We start from the raw sequence: 16600 nt of genomic DNA, 5'->3' as shown, positions 1-16600 counted from the left end.
GGGCTATATACAAATAAATTTGATTTCATTTGATTTGAAATTTGATAAAGGGATGGAGGGGTAGAAAATGGAGGGGTAGAGGATGGAGGACAGAGGGGTTGTGGATGGAGGGGTAGAAGGATGGAGGGATAGAAGGATATAGGGGTAGAAGGATGGAGGGGTAGAAGGATGGATGGGTAGAGGATGGAGGGTAGAGGGTGGAGGGGTAGAAGATGGAGGGGTAGAAGGATGGAGGGGTAGAAGGATGGAGGGGTAGAAGGATGGAGGGGTAGAAGGATGGAAGGGTAGAGGATGGAGGGGTAGAAGATGGAGGGGTAGAAGGATGGAGGGGTAGAAGGATGGAGGGATAGAAGGATATAGGGGTAGAAGGATGGAGGGGTAGAAGGATGGAGGGGTAGAGGATGGAGGGGTAGAGTGTGGAGGGGTAGAGGGTGGAGGGGTAGAGGATGGAACGGTAGAGGATGGAGGGGTAGAAGGATGGGGTGTAGAAGGACGGAGGGCTAGAGGATGGAGGGGTAGAGGATGGAGGGGTAGAGGATGGAGGGTTAGAAGGATGGAGGGGTAGAAGATGGAGGGGTAGCGGATGGAGGGGTAGAAGGTTATAAGGGTAGAAGGATGGAGGAGTAGAGGATGGAGGGGTAGAGGATGGAGGATGGAGGGGTAGGGAATGGAGGGGTAGAAGGATGGAGGGGTAGAAGGATGGAGGGATAGAAGGTTATAGGGGTAGAAGGATGGAGTGGTAGAGGATGGAGGGGTAGAGGATGGAGGACGGAGGGGTTGTGGATGGAGGGGTAGAGGATGGAGGGATAGAGGGTGGAGGGGTAAAGGGATAGAGGGGTAGAAGGACAGAGGGGTAGAACGATGGAGGGTTAGAAGGATGGAGGTGGAGAAGGACGGAGGGCTAGAGGATGGAGGGGTAGAGGATGGAGGTTTAGAGGATGGAGGGTTAGAAGGATGGAGGGGTAGAAGATGGAGGGGTAGCGGATGGAGGGGTAGAGGATGGAGGACGGAGGGGTTGTGGATGGAGGGGTAGAGGATGGAGCGGTAGAAGGATGGAGGGGTAGAAGGATGGAGGGGTAGAGGATGGAGGGGTAGAGGATGGAGGAGTAGCGGATGGAGGGGTAGAAGATGAGGGGGTAGAAGGATGTTGGGGTAGAGGATGGAGGGGTAGAGGATGGAGGGGTAGAGGATGGAGGGGTAGAGGATGGAGGACGGAGGGGTTGTGGATGGAGGGGTAGAGGATGGAGGGGTAGAAGGATGGAGGGGTAGAGGATGGAGGGGTAGAGGATGGAGGGGTAGAGGATGGAGGACGGAGGACGGAGGGGTTGTGGATGGAGGGGTAGAAGATGGAAGGGTAGAAGGATGGAGGGGTAGAGGATGGAGGGTTAGAAGGATGGAGGGGTAGAGGATGGAGGGGTATAGGATGGAGGACGGAGGGGTTTTGGATGGAGGGGTAGAGGATGGAGCGATAGAGGGTGGAGGGGTAAAGAGATGGAGGGGTAGAAGGATGGAGGGATAGAAGGTTATAGGGGTAGAAGGATTGAGGGGTAGAGGATGGAGGGGTAGAGGATGGAAGGGTAGAGGATGGAGGGGTAGAAGATGGAGGGGTAGAAGGATGGAGGGGTAGAAGGATGGAGGGTTAGAAGGATGGAGGGGTAGAAGGATGGAGGGGTAGCGGATGGAGGGGTAGAAGGATGGAGGGGTAGAAGGACGTAGGGATAGAAGGTTATAGGGGTAGAAGGATGGAGGGTTAGAAGGATGGAGGGGTAGAAGATGGAGTGGTAGCGGATGGAGGAGTAGAAGGATGGAGGGGAAGAAGGATGGAGGGATAGAAGGTTATAAGGGTAGAAGGATGGAGGGGTAGAGAATGGAGGGGTAGAGGATGGAGGACGGAGGGGTTGTGGATGGAGGGGTAGAGGATGGAGGGGTAGAAGGATGGAGGGGTAGAGGATGGAGGACAGAGGGGTTGTGGATGGAGGGGTGGAAGGATGGAGGGATAGAAGGTTATAAGGGTAGAAGGATGGAGGGGTAGAGGATGGAGGGGTAGAGGATGGAGGACAGAGGGGTTGTGGATGGAGGGGTGGAAGGATGGAGGGATAGAAGGATATAGGGATAGAAGGATGGAGGGGTAGAAGGATGGAGGGGTAGAGGGGTTGAGGGTGGAGGGGTAGAGGATGGAGCGGTAGAGGATGGAGGGGTAGAAGGATGGAGGTGTAGAAGGACGGAGGGGTAGAGGATGGAGGGGTAGAAGGATGGAGGGGTAGAGGATGGAGGGGTAGAGGATGGAAGGGTAGAGGGTGGAGGGCTGCTCGATCATCCTATTTTTCCAACTTAATTGAGGAAAATAAGAACAATCCGAAATTTATTTTTGATACTGTCGCAAAGCTAACTAAAAAGCAGCCTTCGCAAATGGAGGATGGCTTTCACTTCAGCAGAAATAAATGTATGAACTTCTTTGAGGAAAAGATCATGATCATTAGAAAGCAAATTACAGACTCCTCTTTAAATCTGGGTATTCCTCCAAAGCAACATTGTCCTGAGTCTACACAACTCTGCCAGGACCTAGGATCAAGGGAGATACTAAAGTGTTTTAGTACTATATCTCTTGACACAATGATGAAAATAATCATGGCCTCCAAACCCTCAAGCTGCATACTGGACCCTATTCCAACTAAACTACTGAAAGAGCTGCTTCCTGTGCTTGGCCCTCCTATGTTGAACATAATAAACGGCTCTCTATCCACCGGATGTGTACCAAGCTCACTAAAAGTGGCAGTAATAAAGCCTCTCTTGAAAAAGCCGAATCTTGATCCAGAAATTATAAAAAACTATCGGCCTATATCGAATCTTCCATTCCTCTCAAAAATTTTAGAAAAAGCTGTTGCACAGCAACTCACTGCCTTCCTGAAGACAAATAATGTATACGAAACGCTTCAGTCTGGTTTTAGACCCCATCATAGCACTGAGACTGCACTTGTGAAGGTGGTAAATTACCTTTTAATGACGTCAGACCGAGGCTCTGCATCTGTCCTCGTGCTCCTAGATCTTAGTGCCGCTTTTGATGCCATCGATCACCACATTCTTTTGGAGAGATTGGAAACCCAAATTGGTCTACATGGACAAGTTCTGGCCTGGTTTAGATCTTATCTGTCAGAAAGATATCAGTTTGTCTCTGTGAATGGTTTGTCCTCTGACAAATCAATTGTAAATTTCGGTGTTCCTCAAGGTTCCGTTTTAGGACCACTATTGTTTTCACTATATATTTTACCTCTTGGGGATGTCATTCGAAAACATAATGTTAAATTTCACTGCTATGCGGACGACACACAGCTGTACATTTCAATGAAACATGGTGAAGCCCCAAAATTGCCCTCGCTAGAAGCCTGTGTTTCAGACATAAAGAAGTGGATGGCTGCAAACTTTCTACTTTTAAACTCGGACAAAACAGAGATGCTTGTTCTAGGTCCCAAGAAACAAAGAGATCTTCTGTTGAATCTGACAATTAATCTGGATGGTTGTACAGTCGTCTCAAATAAAACTGTGAAGGACCTCGGCGTTACTCTGGACCCTGATCTCTCTTTTGAAGAACATATCAAGACTGTTTCAAGGACAACTTTTTTCCATCTACGTAACATTGCAAAAATCAGAAACTTTCTGTCCAAAAATGACGCAGAAAAATTTATCCATGCTTTTGTTACTTCTAGGCTGGACTACTGCAATGCTCTACTTTCCGGCTATCCGGATAAAGCACTAAACAAACTTCAGTTAGTGCTAAATACGGCTGCTAGAATCCTGACTAGAACCAAAAAATTTGATCAAATTACTCCAGTGCTAGCCTCCCTACACTGGCTTCCTGTTAAGGCAAGGGCTGATTTCAAGGTTTTACTGCTAACCTACAAAGCATTACATGGGCTTGCTCCTACCTATCTTTCCGATTTGGTCCTGCCGTACATACCTACACGTACGCTACGGTCACAAGACGCAGGCCTCCTAATTGTCCCTAGAAATTCTAAGCAAACGGCTGGAGGTAGGACTTTCTCCTATAGAGCTCCATTTTTATGGAATGGTCTGCCTACCAATGTGAGTGACGCAGACTCAGTCTCAACCTTTAAGTCTTTACTGAAGACTTATCTCTTCAGTAGGTCCTATGATTAAGTATAGTCTGGCCCAGGAGTGTGAAGGTGAACGGAAAGGCTGGAGCAACGAACCGCCCTTGCTGTCTCTGCCTTGCCGGTTCCCCTCTTTCCACTGGGATTCTCTGCCTCTAACCCTTTTACAGGGGCTGAGTCACTGGCTTACTGGTGTTCTTCCATGCCGTCCATGGGAGGGGTGCGTCACTTGAGTGGGTTGAGTCACTGACGTGGTCTTCCTGTCTGGGTTGGCGCCCCCCCTTGGGTTGTTCCATGGTGGAGATCGTTGTGGGCTATACTCGGCCTTGTCTTAGGACGGTAAGTTGGTGGTTGGAGACATCCCTCTAGTGGTGTGGGGGCTGTGCTTTGGCAAAGTGGGTGGGGTTATATCCTGCCTGTTTGGCCCTGTCCGGGGGTATCATCGGATGGGGCCACAGTGTCTTCTGATCCCTCCTGTCTCAGCCTCCAGTATTTATGCTGCAGTAGTTTATGTGTCGGGGGGCTAGGGTCAGTCTGTTACATCTGGAGTATTTCTCTTGTCTTATCCGGTGTCCTGTGTGAATTTAAATATTCTCTCTCTAATTCTCTCTTTCTGTCTTTCTCTCGGAGGACCTGAGCCCTAGGACCATGCCTCAGGACTACCTGGTATGATGACTCCTTGCTGTCCCCAGTCCACCTGGCCGTGCTGCTGCTCCAGTTTCAACTGTTCTGCCTGCGGCTATGGAACCCTGAACTGTTCACCGGACGTGCTTGTTGCACCCTCGACAACTACTATGATTATTATTATTTGACCATGCTGGTCATTTATGAACATTTTAACATTTTAACATCTTGACCATGTTCTGTTATAATATCCACCCTGCACAGCCAGAAGAGGACTGGCCACCCCTTATAGCCTGGTTCCTCTCTAGGTTTCTTCCTAGGTTTTTGGCCTTTCTAGGGAGTTTTTCCTAGGGAGATTTTCCTAGCCACCGTGCTTCTTTCACATGCTTTGCTTGCTGTTTGGGGTTTTAGGCTGGGTTTCTGTACAGCACTTTGAGATATCAGCTGATGTACGAAGGGCTATATACAAATACATTTGATTTGATTTGATTTGAAATTTGATAAAGGGATGGAGGGGTAGAAAATGGAGGGGTAGAGGATGGAGGACAGAGGGGTTGTGGATGGAGGGGTAGAAGGATGGAGGGATAGAAGGATATAGGGGTAGAAGGATGGAGGGGTAGAAGGATGGAGGGGTAGAGGATGGAGGGTAGAGGTTGGAGGGGTAGAAGATGGAGGGGTAGAAGGATGGAGGGGTAGAAGGATGGAGGGGTAGAAGGATGGAAGGGTAGAGGATGGAGGGGTAGAAGATGGAGGGGTAGAAGGATGGAGGGGTAGAAGGATGGAGGGATAGAAGGATATAGGGGTAGAAGGATGGAGGGGTAGAAGGATGGAGGGGTAGAGGATGGAGGGGTAGAGTGTGGAGGGGTAGAGGGTGGAGGGGTAGAGGATGGAACGGTAGAGGATGGAGGGGTAAAAGGATGGGGTGTAGAAGGACAGAGGGCTAGAGGATGGTGGGGTAGAGGTTGGAGGGGTAGAGGATGGAGGGTTAGAAGGTTGGAGGGGTAGAAGATGGAGGGGTAGCGGATGGAGGGGTAGAAGGTTATAAGGGTAGAAGGATGGAGGGGTAGAGGATGGAGGGGTAGAGGATGGAGGATGGAGGGGTTGTGGATGGAGGGTTAGAAGGATGGAGGTGTAGAAGATGGAGGGGTAGGGAATGGAGGGGTAGAAGGATGGAGGGGTAGAAGGATGGAGGGATAGAAGGTTATAGGGGTAGAAGGATGGAGTGGTAGAGGATGGAGGGGTAGAGGATGGAGGACGGAGGGGTTGTGGATGGAGGGGTAGAGGATGGAGGGATAGAGGGTGGAGGGGTAAAGGGATAGAGGGGTAGAAGGACGGAGGGGTAGAACGATGGAAGGTTAGAAGGATGGAGGGGAAGAGGGTGGAGGGGTAGAGGAAGGAGCGGTAGAGGATGGAGGGGTAGAAGGATGGAGGTGTAGAAGGACAGAGGGCTAGAGGATGGAGCGGTAGAGGATGGAGGGGTAGAGGATGGAGGGTTAGAAGGATGGAGGGGTAGAAGATGGAGGGGTAGCGGATGGAGGGGTAGAGGATGGAGGACGGAGGGGTTGTGGATGGAGGGGTAGAGGATGGAGCGGTAGAAGGATGGAGGGGTAGAAGGATGGAGGGGTAGAGGATGGAGGGGTAGAGGATGGAGGAGTAGCGGATGGAGGGGTAGAAGATGAGGGGGTAGAAGGATGGAGGGGGAGAGGATGGAGGGGTAGAGGATGGAGGGGTAGAAGGATGGAGGACAGAGGGGTTGTGGATGGAGGGGTAGAGGATGGAGGGGTAGAAGGATGGAGGGGTAGAGGATGGAGGGGTAGAGGATGGAGGGGTAGAGGATGGAGGACGGAGGGGTTGTGGATGGAGGGGTATAAGATGGAGGGGTAGAAGGATGGAGGGGTAGAGGATGGAGGGGTAGAAGATGGAGGGGTAGAAGGATGGAGGGGTAGAGGATGGAGGGGTAGAAGGATGGAGGGGTACAACGATGGAGGGGTAGAAGGATGAAAGGGTAGAGGATGGAGGGGTAGAAGATGGAGGGGTAGAAGGATGGAGGGGTAGAGGATGGAGGGGTAGAAGGATGGAGGGGTAGAGGATGGAGGGTTAGAAGGATGGAGGGGTAGAGGGTGGAGGGGTAGAAGATGGAGGGGTAGAAGTTTGGAGGGGTAGAAGGATGTAGGGGTAGAAGGATGGAGGGGTAGAAGGATGAAAGGGTAGAGGAGGAGGGGTAGAAGATGGAGGGGAAGAAGGATGGAGGGGTAGAGGATGGAGGGTTAGAAGGATGGAGGGGTAGAAGATGGAGGGGTAGCGGATGGAGGGGTAGAAGGATGGAGGGGTAGAAGGATGGAGGGATAGAAGGTTATAGGGGCAGAAGGATGGAGGGGTAGAGGATGGAGGGGTAGCGGATGGAGGGGTAGAAGGATGGAGGTGTAGAAGGATGGAGGGATAGAAGGTTATAGGGGTAGAAGGATGGAGGGGTAGAGGATGGAGGGGTATAGGATGGAGTACGGAGGGGTTTTGGATGGAGGGGTAGAGGATGGAGCGATAGAGGGTGGAGGGGTAAAGAGATGGAGGGGTAGAAGGATGGAGGGATAGAAGGTTATAGGGGTAGAAGGATGGAGGGGTAGAGGATGGAGGGGTAGAGGATGGAAGGGTAGAGGATGGAGGGGTAGAAGATGGAGGGGTAGAAGGATGGAGGGGTAGAAGGATGGAGGGTTAGAAAGATGGAGGGGTAGAAGGATGGAGGGGTAGCGGATGGAGGGGTAGAAGGATGGAGGGGTAGAAGGATGGAGGGATAGAAGGTTATAGGGGTAGAAGGATGGAGGGTTAGAAGGATGGAGGGGTAGAAGATGGAGTGGTAGCGGATGGAGGGGTAGAAGGATGGAGGGGTAGAAGGATGGAGGGATAGAAGGTTGTAAGGGTAGAAGGATGGAGGGGTACAGGATGGAGGGGTAGAGGATGGAGGACTGAGGGGTTGTGGATGGAGGGGTAGAGGATGGAGGGGTAGAAGGATGGAGGGGTAGAGGATGGAGGGGTAGAGGATGGAGGGGTAGAGGATGGAGGACAGAGGGGTTGTGGATGGAGGGGTAGAAGGATGGAGGGATGGAAGGATATAGGGATAGAAGGATGGAGGGGTAGGAGGATGGAGGGGTAGAGGGTGGAGGGGTAGAGGTTGGAGGGGTAGAGGATGGAGCGGTAGAGGATGGAGGGGTAGAAGGATGGAGGTGTAGAAGGACGGAGGGGTAGAGGATGGAGGGGTAGAGGATGGAGGGGTAGCGGATGGAGGGGTAGAAGGATGGAGGGGTAGAAGGATGGAGGGGTAGAAGGATGGAGGGATAGAAGGTTATAAGGGTAGAAGGATGGAGGGGTAGAGGATGGAGGGGTAGAGGAAGGAGGACGGAGGGGTTGTGGATGGAGGGGTAGAGGATGGAGGGGTAGAAGGATGGAGGGGTAGAGGATGGAGGGGTAGAGGATGGAGGGGTAGAGGATGGAGGGGTAGAAGGATGGGGTGTAGAAGGACGGAGGGCTAGAGGATGGAGGGGTAGAGGATGGAGGGGTAGAGGATGGAGGGTTAGAATGATGGAGGGGTAGAAGATGGAGGGGTAGCGGATGGAGGGGTAGAAGGTTATAAGGGTAGAAGGATGGAGGGGTAGAGGATGGAGGGGTAGAGGATGGAGGATGGAGGGGTTGTGGATGGAGGGGTAGAGGATGGAGGGTTAGAAGGATGGAGGTGTAGAAGATGGAGGGGCAGGGAATGGAGGGGTAGAAGGATGGAGGGGTAGAAGGATGAGGGATAGAAGGTTATAGGGGTAGAAGGATGGAGGGGTAGAGGATGGAGGGGTAGAGGATGGAGGACGGAGGGGTTGTGGATGGAGGGGTAGAGGATGAGGGATAGAGGGTGGAGGGGTAAAGGGATAGAGGGGTAGAAGGACGGAGGAGTAGAACGATGGAGGGTTAGAAGGATGGAGGGGTAGAGGGTGGAGGAGTAGAGGATGACGCGGTAGAGGATGGAGGGGTAGAAGGATGGAGGTGTAGAAGGACGGAGGGCTAGAGGATGGAGGGGTAGAGGATGGAGGGGTAGAGGATGGAGGGTTAGAAGGATGGAGGGGTAGAAGATGGAGGGGTAGAGGATGGAGGACGGAGGGGTTGTGGATGGAGGGGTAGAGGATGGAGGGGTAGAAGGATGGAGGGGTAGAGGATGGAGGGGTAGAGGATGGAGGGGTAGAGGGTGGAGGGGTAGAAGGATGGAGGGGTAGAAGGATGGAGGGGTAGAAGGATGGAGGGGTAGAAGGATGGAAGGGTAGAGGATGGAGGGGTAGAAGATGGAGGGGTAGAAGGATGGAGGGATAGAAGGATATAGGGGTAGAAGAATGGAGGGGTAGAAGGATGGAGGGGTAGAGGATGGAGGGGTAGAGTGTGGAGGGGTAGAGGGTGGAGGGGTAGAGGATGGAGCGGTAGAGGATGGAGGGGTAGAAGGATGGGGTGTAGAAGGACGGAGGGCTAGAGGATGGAGGGGTAGAGGATGGAGGGGTAGAGGATGGAGGGTTAGAAGGATGGAGGGGTAGAAGATGGAGGGGTAGCGGATGGAGGGGTAGAAGGTTATAAGGGTAGAAGGATGGAGGGGTAGAGGATGGAGGGGTAGAGGATGGAGGATGGAGGGGTTGTGGATGGAGGGGTAGAGGATGGAGGGTTAGAAGGATGGAGGTGTAGAAGATGGAGGGGTAGGGAATGGAGGGGTAGAAGGATGGAGGGGTAGAAGGATGAAGGATAGAAGGTTATAGGGGTAGAAGGATGGAGGGGTAGAGGATGGAGGGGTAGAGGATGGAGGACGGAGGGGTTGTGGATGGAGGGGTAGAGGATGAGGGATAGAGGGTGGAGGGGTAAAGGGATAGAGGGGTAGAAGGACCGAGGAGTAGAACGATGGAGGGTTAGAAGGATGGAGGAGTAGAGGGTTGAGGAGTAGAGGATGGCGCGGTAGAGGATGGAGGGGTAGAAGGATGGAGGGCTAGAGGATGGAGGGGTAGAGGATGGAGGGGTAGAGGATGGAGGGTTAGAAGGATGGAGGGGTAGAAGATGGAGGGGTAGCGGATGGAGGGGTAGAGGATGGAGGACGGAGGGGTTGTGGATGGAGGGGTAGAGGATGGAGGGGTATAAGGATGGAGGGGTAGAAGGATGGAGGGGTAGAGGATGGAGTTGTAGAGGATGGAGGAGTTGCGGATGGAGGGGTAGAAGATGAGGGGGTAGAAGGATGGAGGGGTAGAGGATGGAGGGGTAGAGGATGGAGGGTTAGAAGGATGGAGGGGTAGAAGATGGAGGGGTAGAAGGATGAAGGGGTAGAAGGATGGAGGGGTAGAGGGTGGAGGGGTAGAAGATGGAGGGGTAGAAGTTTAGAGGGGTAGAAGGATGGAGGGGTAGAAGGATGAAAGGGTAGAGGATGGAGGGGTAGAAGATGGAGGGGTGGAAGGATGGAGGGGTAGAAGGATGGAGGGGTAGAAGGATGGAAGGGTAGAGGATGGAGGGGTAGAAGATGGAGGGGTAGAATGGATGGAGGGGTAGAAGGATGGAGGGATAGAAGGATATAGGGGTAGATATCGAGGCTAGCTATCTTCGTCCTCCTAACGTAGTCAACACTGCTAGCTGGGAGGGGTAGAAGGATGGAGGGGTAGAAGGATGGAGGGGTAGAAGGATGGAGGGATAGAAGGTTATAAGGGTAGAAGGATGGAGGGGTAGAGGATGGAGGGGTAGAGGATGGAGGACGGAGGGGTTGTGGATGGAGGGGTAGAGGATGGAGGGGTAGAAGGATGGAGGGGTAGAGGATGGAGGGGTAGAGGATGGAGGGGTAGAGGGTGGAGGGGTAGAAGGATGGAGGGGTAGAAGGATGGAGGGGTAGATGGATGGAGGGGTAGAAGGATGGAAGGGTAGAGGATGGAGGGGTAGAAGATGGAGGGGTAGAAGGATGGAGGGATAGAAGGATATAGGGGTAGAAGGATGGAGGGGTAGAAGGATGGAGGGGTAGAGGATGGAGGGGTAGAGTGTGGAGGGGTAGAGGGTGGAGGGATAGAGGATGGAGCGGTAGAGGATGGAGGGGTAGAAGGATGGAGGTGTAGAAGGACAGAGGGCTAGAGGATGGAGGGGTAGAGGATGGAGGGGTAGAGGATGGAGGGTTAGAAGGATGGAGGGGTAGAAGGATGGAGGGATAGAAGGTTATAAGGGTAGAAGGATGGAGGGGTAGAGGATGGAGGGGTAGAGGATGGAGGACGGAGGGGTTGTGGATGGAGGGGTAGAGGATGGAGGGGTAGAAGGATGGAGGGGTAGAGGATGGAGGGGTAGAGGATGGAGGGGTAGAGGATGGAGGGGTAGAGGGTGGAGGGGTAGAAGGATGGAGGGGTAGAAGGATGGAGGGGTAGATGGATGGAGGGGTAGAAGGATGGAAGGGTAGAGGATGGAGGGGTAGAAGATGGAGGGGTAGAAGGATGGAGGGATAGAAGGATATAGGGGTAGAAGGATGGAGGGGTAGAAGGATGGAGGGGTAGAGGATGGAGGGGTAGAGTGTGGAGGGGTAGAGGGTGGAGGGGTAGAGGATGGAGCGGTAGAGGATGGAGGGGTAGAAGGATGGAGGTGTAGAAGGACAGAGGGCTAGAGGATGGAGGGGTAGAGGATGGAGGGGTAGAGGATGGAGGGTTAGAAGGATGGAGGGGTAGAAGATGGAGGGGACGAAGGATGGAGGGTTAGAGGATGGAGGGGTAGAGGATGTAGGGGTAGAAGGATGTAGTGGTTGAGGATGGAGGGGAAGAAGGATGGAGGGGTAGAGGATGGAGGGGTAGAATGATGGAGGGGTAGAGGATACAGGGGTAGAGGATGGAGGGATAGACGATGGAGGGGACGAAGGATGGAGGGTTAGAGGATGGAGGGGTAGAAGGATGGAGGGGTAGAGGATGTAGGGGTAGAAGGATGTAGTGGTTGAGGATGGAGGGGAAGAAGGATGGAGGGGTAGAGGATGGAGGGGTAGAATGATGGAGGGGTAGAGGATAGAGGGGTAGAGGATGGAAGGGTAGAGGATGGAAGGGTTGAAGGTTGGAGGGGTAGAGGATGGAGAGGTAGAGGATGGAGGGGTAGAGGGGTAGAGAATGGAGGGGTAGAAGGGGTAGAAGGATGGAGGGGTAGAGGATGGAGTGGTAGAGGATGGAGGGGTAGAAGGATGGAGGGGTAGAACGATGGAGGGGTATAAGATGGAGGGGTAGAAGGATGGAGGGGTATTTGATGGAGGGGTAGAAGGATGGAGGGGTAGCGTATGGAGGCGTAGAAGGATGGAGGGGTAGAAGGATGGAGGGGTAGAAGGATGGAGGGGTAGCGGATGGAGGGGTAGAAGGATGGAGGGGTAGAAGGATGGAGGGTTAGAAGGATGGAGGGGTAGAAGGATGGAAGGGTTGAAGGATGGAGGGGGTAGAAGGATGGAGGGGTAGAAGGATGGAGGTGTAGAAGGATGGATGTGTAGAGGATGGAGAATGGACGGGTAGTGGATGGAGGGGTAGACGGATGGAGGGGTAGAGGATGGAGGGGTAGAGGATGGAGGGGTAGAAGGATGTATTGGTTGAGGATGGAGCGGTAGAGGATGGAGGGGTAGAGGATGGAGGGGTAGAAGGATGGAGGGGTAGAGGATGGAGGGGTAGAGGATGGAGGGGTAGAGGATGGAGGGGTAGAAGGATGGAGGGGTAGAAGGATGGAGGGGTAGAAGGATGGAGGGGTAGAGGATGGAGGGGTAGTGGATTGAGGATGGAGGGGTAGTGGATGGAGGGGTAGAGGATGGAGGGGTAGAGGATGGAGGTGTAGAGGATATAGGGGTAGAAGGATATAGGGGTAGAAGGATGGAGGGGTAGAGAATGGAGGGGTAGAGGATGGAGGACGGAGGGGTTGTGGATGGAGGGGTAGAGGATGGAGGGGTTAGAAGGATGGAGGGGTGGAAGGATGGAGGGGTTGAAGGATGGATGGGTAGAAGGATGGAGGGGTAGAGGATGGTGGGGTAGAGGATGGAGGTGTAGAGGATGGAGGGGTAGAAGGATGGAGGGATAGAAGATGGAGGGGTAGAAGGATGGAGGGGTTTTCAATGTATTCAAAGTTTTCAATGTACTTTCAATGTATTCAAAGTATTCTAAATATTCAAAGTATTGTATGTATTGTAAGTATTGTAAGTATTGTAAGCATTCTAAATATTGTAAGTATTGTAAGTATTTTAAGTATTGTAAGTATTTTAAGTATTGTAAGTATTCTAAATATTGTAAGTATTGTAAGTATTGTAAGTATTCTAAATATTCTAAATATTCTAAGTATTCTAAGTATTCTAAGTATTCTAAATATTCTAGGTATTCTAAGTGTTCTATGTGTTCTAAGTATTCTAAATATTCTAAATATTATAGGCATTCTAAGTATTCTAAGTATTCTAAATATTCTAAGTAATCTAAGTATTCTAAATATTGTAAGTATTGTAAGTATTGTAAATATTCTAAGTATTCTAAATAGTCTAAGTATTCTAAATAGTCTAAGTATTCTAAATATTCTAAGTATTCAAAATATTCTAAGTATTGTAAGTATTCTAAATATTCGAAATATTCTAAGTATTATTTTTGCAGAAGCAAGAGAAGAACTACACTCATCCTCTATCTCTCTCTCTCTCTCTCTCTCTCATATGTCTGTATACAGGGTTGTAGCAATGTGTAAATAGTTAAAGTACAAAAGGGAAAACAAAAATGGGTTGTATTTACAATGGTATTTGTTCTTCACTGATAGGAGTATATCAAAATTGGATTTGTTTTTCAAATTCTTTGTGGGTCTGTGTAATCTGAGGGAAATATGTGTTTCTAATATGGTCATACATTTGGCAGGAAGTATGACGGCGACCTTTCTCAATAGCAAGGCTATTCTCACTGAGTCTTTACATAGTCAAAGCTTTCCTTAATTTTGGGTCAGTCACAGTGGTCAGGTATTCTGTCACTGTGAACTGTCTGTTTAGGGCCAAATAGCATTCTACTTTGCTCAGTTTTTTTTGTAAATTTCTTCCAATGTGTCAAGTAATTATCTTCTTGTTTTCTCATGATTTAGTTGGGTCTAATTGTGTTGCTGTCCTGGGGCTCTGTGGGGTCTGTTTGTGTTTGTGAAGAGAGCCCCAGGACCAGCTTGCTTCGGGGACTCTTCTCTAGGTTCATCTCTCTGTAGGTGATTGCTTTGCTATGGAAGGTTTGGGAATTGCTTCCTTTTAGGTGGTTGTAGAATTTAACGTCTCTTTTCTGGATTTTGATAATTACTGGGTATTGGCCAATTCTACTCTGCATGCATTATTTGGTGTTTTACGTTGTACACAGGGGATGTTTTTGTAGAATTCTGCATGCAGAGTCTCAATTTGGTGTTTGACCCATTTTGTGAATTCTTGGTTGGTGAGCGGACCCCAGACAAGGCAATGGGTTCGTAAGTAATATGTCAAATTTGATGTTCACTTTGATGACAAGGCCTTTCTTGCCTTGTCTCTCAGCTCGTTCACAACTTTGTGGAAGTTACATGTGGCACTGACGTTTAGGCCGAGGTATGTAAAGTTTTTTGTGTGCTCTAGGGCAACGGTGTCTAGATGGAATTTGTATTTGTGGTCCTGGCTACTGGACCTTTTTTGGAACACCATTATTGTTGTCTTACTGAGATTTACTGTCAGGGCCCAGGTCTGACTGAATCTGTGCAGAAGATCTAGGTGCTGCTGTAGGCCCTCCTTGGTTGGTGACAGAAGCACCAGATCATCAGCAAACAGTAGACATTTGACTTCAGATTCTAGTAGGGTGAGGCCGGGTGCTGCAGACTGTTCTAGTGCCCTCACCAATTCATTGATATATATGTTGAAGAGGGTGGGGCTTCAGCTGCATCCCTGTCTCACCCCACGGCCCTGTGGAAAGAAATGTGTTTGTTTTTTGCCAATTTTAACTGCCCACTTGTTGTTTGTGTACATCATCTCTCTCTCTCTCTCTGCATGCTGGGAGTGTTTGGTGCATGCTGGGAATTGTATGAGCGAGTGCAGGTGTTGTCTGGAGTTAGATCGCCTGTGTTTTCTTTCTTGTTTCCTTTTCTTGGTGGTTTGCCTTTTTCTATGCATGATTAAGGTGATTATTTATCTTATTTATTTGTTGTGGTAGAATTAAGTATATTGTTTTTCTTGTCAGAATTGCCCTGGCTTTGGCGGGGATGGCGACCCACATGGGGACAACGTACCTGTCACTTCGGCATGTCTTTAGGTGTGTTACTGAAGCTACTGTCACGGTGGAGGAGTTTCCGGTCGCCGTAGGAGAGAAGGTAGGCTATGAAAATGTTGCTTATGCGTCACAGATGAATAAAGCGGTGGTGGTTTTTCTTATTAAAGAAGAGCATCGTGTTGATCGTATGGTTGAGGATGGCGTACTTCTTAAAGGAATGTTTATTCAAGTTAAAACAATTTTTTTCTCCGTCAACAAGGGTAGCGATTTCGAACGTACCGCCGTTTATTCCCAAAGTTCAATTAAGATTGTCCCGTTGGGTTGCAAACACCCGGCGTTGAAACAGGTTATGTAGATTCAAACACCCGGCTTTGAAACAGGTCATGTAGTTTCAAACACCCGGCTCTGAAACAGGTCATGTAGTTTCAAACACCCGGCTCTGAAACAGGTCATGTCATTTCAAACACCCGGCTCTGAAACAGGTCATGTAGTTTCAAACACCCGGCTCTGAAACAGGTCATGTAGTTTCAAACACCCGGCTCTGAAACAGGTCGTGTCGTTTCAAACACCCGGCTCTGAAACAGGTCGTGTCGTTTCAAACACCCGGCTCTGAAACAGGTCGTGTAGTTTCAAACACCCGGCTCTGAAACAGGTCATGTAGTTTCAAACACCCGGCTCTGAAACAGGTCATGTAGTTTCAAACACCCGGCTCTGAAACAGGTCATGTAGATTCAAACACCTGGCTCTGAAACAGGTCATGTAGTTTCAAACACCCGGCTCTGAAACAGGTCATGTAGATTCAAACACCTGGCTCTGAAACAGGTCATGTCGTTTCGGCGACAGGTGTTTATGTTTTATGGTCTCACCAGAGCAGACTTTGGAGTTATCCTTTAAAATCAAGTATGACAACAGACTGTATATTGCTTATGCTAGTACAGGTAGTCAACGGTGTTTTGAGTGTGGGGATGTTGGCCATAAGCGACATTTTTGCCCGAAAAGGGAGATGGTGGAGGGAGGGGCACTGGTGGTCCTCGTAACGCCTGGGCCCACTGATGTAGGGAGAGGTGGGCCTCGTAACGCCTGGGCCCACTGATGTAGGGAGAGGTGGTCCTCGTAACGCCTGGGCCCACTGATGTAGGGAGAGGTGGTCCTCGTAACGCCTGGGCCCACTGATGTAGGCAGAGGTGGTCCTCGTAACGCCTGGGCCCACTGATGTAGGGAGAGGTGGGCCTCGTAACGCCTGGGCCCACTGATGTAGGGAGAGGTGGTCCTCGTAACGCCTGGGCCCACTGATGTAGGGAGAGGTGGTCCTCGTAACGCCTGGGCCCACTGATGTAGGGAGAGGTGGGCCGACAGCGGTAGAGCAGCCACAAGCACCTATTGCTGAGAAACAAGTTGTCCTTGTTGAGAGTATGGAGTAGCAGCTTGTACCAGAGGGGAACGTAACGTCTGATGTGCAGCAGAAACATATTGTTGTAGGAGGTAAGGAAGGATCTGGGGAGCCATTTCCCCAGACTGGGGGGGAGATGCCCAGTACGAGTGATGGGGTACAGGAGGGGGTTCAGGTGGGGCTAGTCTCCCAGGTAGTGGAGGAGATGCCCGGAATGAGTGATGAGGTGCAAGTGGGGAGTGTTGAGAGGGATGTGG

This window comes from Salmo salar, chromosome 09 (genome assembly GCF_965601325.2).
Source record: "Salmo salar chromosome 09, fSalSal1, whole genome shotgun sequence".
Lineage (NCBI taxonomy): Eukaryota > Metazoa > Chordata > Actinopteri > Salmoniformes > Salmonidae > Salmo > Salmo salar.
This window is presented reverse-complemented; position numbering follows the sequence as displayed.